Here is a 12259-nt window from a genome sequence, read left to right on the forward strand (position 1 = left end):
ATTGTACAATTCCCGTCTCCAGTTCTTTCCGGGAAAGTTAAGATTAAGATGGACAGGCCCCTTCATTGTCAAGAATGTTTATACTCATGGGGCTATTGAAATTGAAAATCCACGTAATAGTAATGTGTATAAGGTTAATGGTCAGAGATTGAAGCCTTATGTGGAAAACTTTCATTTGAAAGAGGAGTCCGTCCCTCTTCATGAGCCAGAATATTCAGAATGATGCTCCTGGTCTGACGGAGCATTTGTGTATGATTTATATCATATTCAATTTTTTTAGTGTCACATAGGAGGTGAGTTTTTCATGTCAGGTACTATCCACCCTTTCTTTTATTTTTACTGTTCTCTGCATTACATTATCATTACATTGGGGACAATGTAGATTTTAGGTTGGGGGGTGTGGATAGTCATCCATGTAAAAGTTTTTTTTTTGGAGGGGGTTTCAGTTTATTTTATTATTATTTTTAGGTTTCAGTTAGGTTTAAGTTTATTTTTTTTAGGTTTATGGAAAAAAAATTCTACATTTTCAAAATAATATTTTTATATACAAGAATGTGAACATGATATTTTGCGAATTTCAAAGGCAAATTTAATACTTAGTCTAGGTTGATAGTAGTCAAGAATCTGACAACTGAAAATTATTAACTTGAGTTCAATTATCTAATCACTAGTTTAAAGTGAGTTGTAATTTGATGTACTGAATTCACAATACACCCTAGCTAACTAAGTGAGGAATATGATATGTGAACTAGAATAACGACTTTTGATTCAAACAAGGTTGAATGAACTAGTACCATTGATATATGTTTGAAAGAGAGAATATTAAAGGAAAAAAAAAAGAGTGATGAAAAAAAGAAATTTTTATTATAGAGCATGAATGCAATGACCATAACAATCGTATCAGTAATCCGAAGTAAGAATACCTAAGTATCCATTACTGTTACCATTATAAGTACGATACCTTAAGTTATGAAGCAAACCCGATGGGAATCTTCATCTAAGGGTGGTCTATAATAATGAGGATATGATGATAAAAGAAGAAATGTCATAAAAAAATGAGATAACTAGAGATTTCATATTCTTGGGATGATTGAAAGGAGTTAGGATAGGGAACATGCATACTTCTCAAAGTTAGACTAATGTCACGAAGCATCTAAGGATATTGGGTTATAACTATTCTAAATTTTGATTAGGTCTCTGAACTCAAGGATGTAATGGATTAGAAAATTGAGATTCTAACTAACTTCAGACTTAGGTTAAGTATTGTTTTGTTTTGGAATTCATATGATGAATGGAGGCATAATTGTATAAATTTTATAGTGTTGAAATATTTTTCTTATTTTCAATATTTATGGGTAACATTTCTGTAAACCCTCACGAGACTATAACTCGTCCACTAGGGGAAACCTAGGGGTTTAAAGGCTTGTTGCATATGCTAAATGCAATCGAGATTACCTGTGAAAGTGGTGTAGTTAGAATTTTTTTCATTTTAATTTTATTTTTAAAATTAATTTTTATTCTTATTTTTATTTTTCTTCGCTTATTTTGCTCGGGACTAGCAAAATGTTGGTTGGGGGGTGTGTTGAGACTCAAATATTGCATAATTTTCTCCATTTATATCTTGGTTTTATGAACATAAATCATCTTAATATTCTATTTTACTCATATATGTGTTGCAAGGTGAATTTAAGAGCTTGGATTGAAAAATGGTGCTAAAAAGTAAGAATTTGATGCTCAAAAATCACCAAGGCAAGGGATGGATCTTAGGAGATCAAGATTGAAGAATTCACATGTTAAAGATCCAAGAAAACCAAGTGAGGAATGAAGAGAATTGAAGATTTGAAGTGAAGAATCCTGAAATCGTCCTAAAAAAAGTGTATTATGAAGCTGTGAAGTTTATTTTGGAAAACTGCGCAGCAGGAAGTCTGTTTTAAACGAACTATGCAGCGAGAAGTCTATTTTGAAAAAATACGTGTATTTGAGGCGTTTTCTAGGGTTTTCAACTTTGTACGAAAATTGGAGTTCCCTACTTATAAATAGGGCCTCCTAGGGCATTCTTAAACATCATTTAAAGCATTCAAGAGCAATATTTGAATTTTTTTTTAAGAGTTTTTAGTTTTATTAAAGCTTTATAAGTTGTTTTTTTAATTTTAGATCCTTTCTATTTGTATTTTTTTTCTTCTTTCTTTCTTATTACTTTTTATTTCTGCAATTTAATTATGTTTTTCTAAATTCCTTCTAGCCCAAGTTAAAAGGGAAGCACATGGGTTTATTATTTCTTTAAGATTATGATGATTAATTGTTTTAATGATGAAAAGAATGGTGTATGCATGTTATCTATTATTTAGGTTTTGTTTTTTATCCTCTTGTAAGATCCATATATTTCCATCATATGAGATCCACATTGATAGATAGGCTTACCCTAGATTAATCAGATTTCCTAAATAGGAGATGTTCTCAACCTGTTATATTTCTTTGATATTCATTATCCTATAGATATTGAATACTTAAAATCACTGGCGCTTGAAAATATATGTCAATGGTGCAAATCCATTATTTTCTAATCTTTCATATCATTTATTAAAATATTTAAAATGTTTTATTTTTCGATTAGGCTGACCATAGTGCTCAGATCCTAGTTGTGTTATCCAAGTCATCATGATTTTGGAACATTGACCTATGTGTGGAACTTTGAAGCTTAGGTGTTTTTTTATTCAGTTGAATTACATCCATTCAAAAATCCCAAAATCAAATCATCAGATTAATTTTTATTACTTAGTTTGTTTTGTATTTGATTTTTTTTTCTTTTCGCAATTCATCTCCCGTGGGATCAACCCTGTATTCACAGGATATTACTTATGAACCTCTGCACTTGGAGGCAAGCAATCAGTCCACCTTAGATTTTGATCTAGGTCATATGTAATTTTGGGCTCATGCCCTAAAATGAGTTAATAAAATGGATGAACCGTGTGGATAAAACACATATATCATGGTGGGCCTTATTGAGCATCATCCAGCAACTCACATCATTGTCCATATTGGATGGTTAAAAATGAAAATATCCAACAGTTCTAATTCAACTCCATGGATGGGAGTTTAGGCTTGCTCTCTACGCCTATCCAAGTCCAGCTCATGAGCTTTTGATTTTGGATTTGTTATGGGCTGAGCCTATCAGCCATCCACTCAACCCAGTGATGGACCAGACATGACTATTTGTTGCAACTTGAGGTGAATGGAAACAAACACCTAGCCAAGGAAGTCAAACCAGGTGGACCCTAATTTTAGATTTTAGGCAAGTGTGACAAAATGGGTCGTGCGTGGATGATCTGGGCCATCCATTGTAGTAGTGGGAGGCCCACTCATCTTTTGAGCCCCACAATTGATAAGTGAGGCAGCCATGGTGAATTGGTGATGCATGCATGGGGGAAAAGTGGATGGAGATTGGCATAAAAGAACGAAGATCACTGTATTCAATGTATCTACATGGCCCACCTGACAAGTTGGCTGGCCTGATAATTTGGGGTAGGGATGTTGGCCAGGGGGCCCACCTGAGGAATGGACCTAATCATGCACACTAAAGATATGGAATTATCAATTTGCATATTTGGAATATGCTTAGTTTCCGTTGCATTTGGACCAAAACCCAACTTAGTTCAATTGGTGAACACATGCATAAAAACATGTATCAAATGTATTTATCTGTACTTATATTATTTTGTTTCATAGGAGTATTTTTCTTCCTCTTCTTCTTCTTTTTTCTTTTCTTCTTCTTTTTTTTTTTTTTTGAAATAAGCTAACCCACATTTAGAGTTGGGCATTGAGTCGAGTCAGACCTAGTTAGGGTTGACCCAACTGGATCCGGTTTTGAAATAGGCCTGCCCGAACTCGATACTGAGTCCTGACCCAATTTGAGTCCTAGTCCAGCCTAGACTAATCCGGACTGAGTCCGACCCAGTCACAAGCACCGAGTCAGGTCAAGTCGGCACCAAGTCTAGCAGGGTGCAATAGGTATTTATGGGTTGAAATCACAACTCAAAACCCAGATTCACTTGCTAGAATTGCAGCCTCTCCATCAGCTACAATGCATCTCAGATCTGAAATGTCATATATGATTTTTAAAATATATATGTATGAGTCGAGTTTTGGATCAAGTCGAGTTAGTACCAAGTTGGATTTCGGGTAGAGTGAAGTCAAGTTACTAGGTGACTCAAACTCAACTTGGTTTGAGTTCTGTTTGGACAAAGTCAACTAAATTCAGATTGACTCACCTACTGGGTTCGGATTGATTTGAACGGTTAGACAAGTCAAGTTTACGAGTCAAGTCATCCCATGCCCAACTCTACCCACATTACTTGATTACAATGAAAATTTGTAAAATAAAGAGATGTCTTAAAATGTGATTATTGACATTTAAAGGATTTTTTTTAGTCAACTCTATCTAATTAGGCCAAAAAAATAGGGTAACATTTCATAAACATCTCAATATGTCATGGGTTGGACTGTATGCAACCATATACCGATTGGACACTTCCAACCCATCACATGTGTAGACATTCAACCTAACCGCTCATCAGGTGGACCACACTTGTATGTTGTTATATTGTCAGGGTGTTGTTTTCTTCTGGTGTGGCCCAATTGATGAGTGCATGGAATTAATTTTGGATAAGTTAATCCTCATGGTGGGCCTAACTTATTAAAATGGCTTAAATGTCACTTATATGATAGATTGAAAGTCATATATTGGGTGGATGGTAACCTATAGTGGCATTAATTCAATCTTAGATCCTCCACCATCCACAGAGAAAAATGAGTCACATGTATTCAATTATTAAATTAAATAATTTAAAATTGAAAATTCTCATATATGGAGAATACATGCATGTTTAATTTGACCCAGCTTACTTCTAATTTGTTTAGTTATTCTAAAGTAAAGATATCTACAACGCTCATTCATTCAAAGAAATAGAAATTTTTAATAATAATATAAAATTTAAAATCAAAGAAATAAAAATTTATAATAATAATATAAGATATAAAAAGTTGGGTCATGGGTGTGATTTATCAGCCAATGAATTAGGAAATCAATCAACTTGGTTGAAATGCTGGCACCTTTGTTCCATAAACCTGAATTTTCGGAAAGAGCATGTTGGTATTTTAGGACCCGCTTACTACGGGTGTGGATTCAGTCAGGTTGTGACCGTGGGTGGGGCCCACCTTGATATATGTGTTGTATATCTATATGGTCTATCTGTTTTTCCAGTACTATCATGCCACTAGAAATAGAGGTGATTGGATGCCTCCCATTAAAAACTTTCATAATGTTTATTTGCCATCCAACCTGTTGATAAGGATCAACAGACTTAAATGAAGGGAAAATACAAATATCAGCTTGATCTAAAACTTTTAAGGTCCACAAGAAGCTTTAATGATCAATTATTTTTATTTCCTGTGGTGTGGTCCACCTAAGAATTGGATTTAATTCATTTTTAGGACTAGCATTTATAATAATATGGAAAAACGAATAGACGGTGTGGATATACAACACATAAATCAAGGTGGCCTCTACAGTCACAACCTGAACGAACTCGGTCAGGTCTCGACCTGACTGAATCCGAGCCCACTTAATACACGGTTCGAATCTCATACACGCCCATCATGTGGGCGCACATGGCTTAGGTCACCCCCTCCTGTTTTCAGTTTTTTCAATCATAAACATGAGTAACATACCTGTCATTCAAACACAAAATTTCACCAAACATGCCTTTTTTTTTCCTTTTTTTTTTTTCCTCTAAACACCCACACACACACTCACGCCGTAGAGGGATTTCACCACCTATGGATGCTCCAGCCCTTGACCGGGTGTTGAAACTCCTGCCATTCAAGGATGACGATTTCATGGCAATCTAGTCTGACTCGAATTGTGAGTAGATCATAACCTAAGATTCTGACCTTCGAATATGGAAAATTATGTTGGCCACACAAATGGGAACAATGAAAAAAATGATAAATTCACATGATGTGGCATTCTTTATTTTTGTATACTCGGAGTTACACCTGATTAACGGGTTTGAAGAAAGATTTAGGCCATGGTTGCTGCATACAGACCTGTGGTTGGCATCTTATCCCTGTTGTTTCCCATGGTGTGGCCCATCTAATAGATGGATCTAGCTTCTTTTTTTTTAAACCTTGGAAACTAACATCAATGATAGAACTTGATAGACGGAGTCTATTTTAAATATGCAACATGACGGGGTGCTTGCGCATTGCATTAAATAAATAAATAAATAAAGGAGTTGTCTACGAATCCCTTGTGTGGTGAGCTACGCGTGAGCTGTGCTGAGACATCTACCTTGGATTTTTACAGGGCCTACTGTGGGACTATTGTGATTATAATAGGAACTCTACTCTGGATTATGTCATGCCCTTGCATGGCTGAAAATCAGTCGAAGCACGGGCTCTTTGGGCCCCACCAAGATGTATAAGTTTTATCCACACCATTCATCCTATTTTTTTAGACCATTTTGTGTATCAGCTTACAAAATAAGCAGATCGAAGGCTCAAGTAGACCACACAACAGAAGTGACAGTGATAATGATGCTCATTGATTGAAACCTTCATAGGGTCGACCGTGATGTTTATTTTGCCATCTAATCTATTCATAAGTCATAACATAGACCTAGATGAGGGAAAGCACAAATTTTAGATTCATCCAAAACTTTTATCACCCTTTGAAAGTTTTTAATGATGGGCATTTAATTCCCATTGTGTGGAGCAAATGAACCTTGCTATCTGGCTCATTTTTCAGCTCATGCCTTAAAATGATATGGAAAAATGGATGAAACACATGGATAGAACCAATATATTACAGTGGGCCCACATGGCTTATTTTGTTTCCATTTTTTCCATTAAAACTTTTTGGGGTTTGGATCAAACTGATATTTGTGTTCACAGTTCATCCATGTCTGTGTAACCTTATGATCAGGTTGGATGATCGGCCCACAACCCAGTGAGCTCTAGAAAGGTTTCACATTTGAATGGCACACATCATTATCTGTCTGTTTCCTCTGGTGTGGTCCACTTAAGCTTAAGTTATTCTTCTTCTTTTTTTATTTATTCTCAAAAAAGATATGGTAAATGGATGAACGGCGTGGATCATACACATACATTACGGATATGAATCCGAAAATGAGGCAAATCCAAGGCTCAAGTTGATAAAGAATCTTCTTGCGAGCGCGAACAGGTTGGATGACAAATAAACATCAGGGTGGCCCTTAAGAAGGTTTCAACTGTGAGTTTCATTATCACTGCAGCTTCCTGTGGTGCGGTCCACCTGAGTAGTGGACCTGCCTAATTTTTAGATCATACCCTAAAATGATCGGAAACCAAAAAAGGATAAAACCCATACATAATGGTGGGCTCCACATAACCGCCAGTGATGCATGGTTTTTATAAACACTATCCATTCGCTTGCAGTATAATTTTATGAAACAGGACCAAAAGTAACGCAGCTCTAGGGTTCAAATAGACCACACCACAGGAATAAGTAGTGATAAGACACCCAGATCCATAGCTCAATTTGGCAGACTGAGTGGATATACCTCCTTCAACACTTGAGGTCTTGGTATCGATCCCCACTGGGGGTGGCTAACATGGAGTGTGTGTACTGACATGGGTGTGTACTAACAGGCTAACCCCAAAAAAAAAAAAAAAATATAGTGATAATGACACTCACCATTGAAACTCTCCGAGTACACAGTATGTAATGTATATTTTTCATCCAACATATTCATAAAAGTAATTAGACCTAGATGAAAGAAAAACACATATATCAGCTCGATTCAAAACTCTTGTTTTCTCAAAACTTTTACAACCGTAAGAATTTAATCCTCATTATATGGTCCACTTATGCCTTGGATCTGCCTCAGTTTTAGGCCTATATGTTGAACTGGTACGAAAAATGAAAGAACGGTGTGGATAAAATCTATAGATTGGTGGTCAGTCGGAGCCCCTGCCCAACTGGAGCCAGAAACGAGCAGGGATTGGGTAGGATGCAATCTGCATTCAATAGAAATAACTATAACCAATCAATAGGTGCGTTTTAAAGACCTAATTACAATTAAATGTACAAAAATTATATAATAGTAAAATAAGTCCCACTATAATGTATGTCTTATTCATGTTGTCCATCTTTTTTACCTTCTCATTTTAGGCCATGACTGAAAAGACAAAGCGGGCTATAAGCCCGATGGGTCCCTTACTCTTGCTCTGGTGGTAGACTATCAGGAGTTTCAACCCTCGATCAAGGGTTTTAGTATCCATACGTTGCGAAATCCCACTACGAAACGGCAAGGCTATAAGCTCGATTCACAGTGTGAGCTCCAACGTGCTCATAAGTTAAGTGAGACATGAAAGAATGGAAAACATAAATTTCATCTTGATCGAAAACTTTTGTAGCCATTAGAAATTTTTAACTGTGGGCGTCACTCCGTGGTGTGTCCATTCGAGATTTGGATTGACTCATTCTTTAGCTCACGCCCTAAATAAATATCTCCAAATGAATGGCGGTGTAGATACAACACTTACATCATGGTGTGAAATGGCTAGAGAGGATACAACACATACATCATGGTGGGCATCATTAGAATTGGGTAGCTACGCCAGTTAGCTAATCCACGTCCCTGCTTCGTTAACATTGTCGGCATTAAATGCAGCAAGTGATGATGTAACCCAACAACGCAACAAGCAGGACATCACATTTCAGGCAAGCAGGAAAAAGTAGAATGGATCAGTTTTCGAAAGTTCTGTCGGTTCATAACCATACCGTGATGTCTTTCACTTTGGTGTCGGTCCAATCGCTGCTGGAAGTGGGAGATCGAGTAATCCAAAGGCATTCTTGAGTTTTGAAAGAATGGAAGGTACAAGCTGCTTTTAAAGGCAACACGAGCCATTCCATGTTATAAACGGTGCTTATATTTCAATATAGTCTGTTGTTATTGAAATTTTTTGATACACTGGTAACGTGTGATTGATGATACGCAGGTGCTTACGAATTGCTTGGAAGTTACATGTGAAACTTAAATTATTTAAATTGAACCGTGCAAATTGTGGGTCCCATTTCAGATTTATCCTGGTCTTAAAGTTGCAATTATTCGGCTAAGTGACTGTCTGCAGATTGCAACGGTATTAGATGGTGATCTGTGGGCTCCACAATGATATAAGTGTTTTATTCATGCAGGCCAACCATTTTAGGTGGGCATTACCTAAATCTTAGGTGGACCACCCCACAGCAAAACAACAGTGATTGAACGTCCTCCATTAAAAACTTTCTTGCACATACTGTAATGTTTATTTGCCATCTACCCTCTTGATTATGTCACAAGGACATGAAGAATGGAAAAACAAAAATATCAGCTTGATCCAAAACTTAGTGTTTAATCATTACCATTTTGTGGTGTGGTCTACCTATGGAATTTTGCAACCTAACAATTTACAATTGGTGCATCTAAGGGTGTAAGTTGGGTTGGGTCAACTGTAACTTGAGGAGTTTCAACACCCGGTCAAGGATTCAAGTATCGTGAAATTCTACCCTGAGGTAGTAATAAAATAAAATAATAAATAAATAAAAATTTAAAAATAAATAAATAAATAAATAAGAACACTGGAACTTGAGGTTTGAGGGATTTGGATCTGCCTAATTTTTGGGATTGAAGCCAAACATGTAGTGGCCCACCTGATGGATGATGTGTGGATCTCATGAATTTAAAGTCGTTTCTCACATTATCGGTAGGCATAGGTACGGCCCTGTACCTACACGAGTTACGGCTAGCATTTTCTCTTGAAATAAAAGGGAATAATCCTCTATATGAAACAGAAATCGGAGTACAATTTTATCCTACTGAGTAAACTCAGTTGGAAACACCGTGAATTTATTTGTCTTATCCACACCGTCCATCCGTTTTTCCAGATCATTGTAAGTGGTTGATCTCAAAATTGAAGCATATACAAAGCTCAAGTGGACCATACCACAGGAAACAGTGGTAATAATGATTTCCACCGTTGAAACCTTCCTAAGGCCCATAGTGATGTTTATTTGTCATCCAACCTATTCATAAGATCACAAAGACATGGATGAATAGAAAAAGCAAATATCAGCTTGATCCAAAACTTCTGCGGCCTCCAAGAATTTTTCAATGGTAGATGTTCAATTCATATTGTTTCCTATGGGGTGGGCCACTTGAGATTTATATATATATATATTCTCCTACAATAAAATTATCTGTTAAAATGGATGGACGGAATGGATAAAATACATAAATCACGGTGGTCCCCACATATTTTACTCAGTACGCGGTGGGCTTGCTACCTTCGAGGAAGTGTTTGAGATTCCAACCGTGTATTAAGCCGGCGCAGATTCAGTTAGGTCGGGACATGACTGAGTTCATTCAAGTCATGGCCGTGGAGCCCACCTTGATGTGTGTTGTATATCCACCCCCTCATCCATCCATTTTTCTGGCTCATTTTAGAACATGGCCCAATGAAGTAAAATCTTAAGTGGACTACACCTAATGATAATTTGCCACTAAAAACTTCTTGTGAATTAAAAAAGTTTTGGATCAAGCTAATATTTGTATTTTTCCTTCATTTAGGTTGATTGACCTTATCAACAGATTATATGGTAAATAAAACATTACACTAGGCCCTATGAAGTTAATGGTATGCATTCAATCACCTCTGTTTCTTTTGGCATGGTTCGCCTAAGATTTTGGGCACATGTCCTAGAATGAGAAAAACGGATGAACGACATGGATATACAACAATATCAAGGTGGGCCCCACCCACGGTCACCACTTAACTGAATCCATGCCCATATTAAGCGGGTCCTAAAATGTGAACATGCCCTTTCCGGAAATTCAAGTTTCTGAAATGAGGGGTGCCAGCATATTTAAATTTTATTATTATTATTAGAAATTTCTATTTCATTGATTTTGATTTTGATTTTTTTTCTGTAAATCACATCCAACTTTTTAAATTTTATATTATTATTAGAATTTTTTATTTCTTTAATTTTGATTTTTCTTTGAAAATCACACCCAACTTTTAAATTTTATATTATTATAAATAATTTTTATTTCTTTGATCTTGAATTTTTATTTTTTTTTTTTGCTTTGAACAAACCAGTGCCTTCCTGGATGTCTTTACTTTGGAATAATTAAACAAATTAGAACTAAGCCAGGTCAATTAAAACATGTATTTTCCAATTCCAAATTGCTTAACTTAATAATTCAATATTTGTCACCCACTTTTCTGTGGATGGTGAAGAATGTAAGGTTCAATTAGTGTGACTATAGGTTACCATCCACTCAACATATGACTTTCAATCCATGATATGAGTGACATCCAAGCTTTTTTTAATAAGTCAGTCCTACCATGAGGATCACCTCATCCAAAGATGAATTCTCATCAACTAGAAAATAACACGCTGACAAATAACAATATACCAGCGAATTCCACTTGATGAGTGAATGTGGCTGATTTTTTGCACAAGGTCATCCTGATAATGTGGTCGACTTATTCAACAGGTTGAATGTATGCACTTGTGATAAATTGAAAGTGTCCAATATGTAGATGATAACTTTAAGGTCCAGCCCATAACACTAGAGGCTTTTATGAAATGTCACTCTCTTTTCTTTCTTTCTTTTTTGGACTAATTAGATAGAACTAGCTTTAAAAATTCCATAGATGTCAACAGCTACATTTTTGGACATCTTTATTTTATCACTTTTTGTTGTAATCAAGTAATGTGGGTGGGGTTATTTCAAAAAATGACAAAAATGCTCCTGAGAAAAAAATAATAATAGAAGTATAAATAAATACATTTGATACATGTTTTTATGCATGTGTTCACCAATTGAGTTAAGCTGAGTTTTGAGTTCAAATGCAGTGAAAACTCAACATATTCTGAATATCTAAATTGACAATTCCATATTCTAAAACTCACTATTTGGGTCCTTACTCATGCCTCGTTGGTAGACTCACAAGAGTTTCAACATGAGGTCATGGGTTCAAGTACTTCTACTGTGTGGTGTGAGTGCGTGTAAAAGAGAGAGAGAGAGGGAGATCACCATCCCTACCGGGGGGCCTCACTTCAATCCCCAACGCTTGGATCTGGCTGTATAGATGTCTCCTTGGCGGGAACGACTTATTAAGTTCATGAGATCCACCCATCCATCCATAACGTGGGCCATTCCGTGTTTCGCAT

This window comes from Magnolia sinica, chromosome 1, assembly GCF_029962835.1.
Source record: "Magnolia sinica isolate HGM2019 chromosome 1, MsV1, whole genome shotgun sequence".
NCBI lineage: Eukaryota > Viridiplantae > Streptophyta > Magnoliopsida > Magnoliales > Magnoliaceae > Magnolia > Magnolia sinica.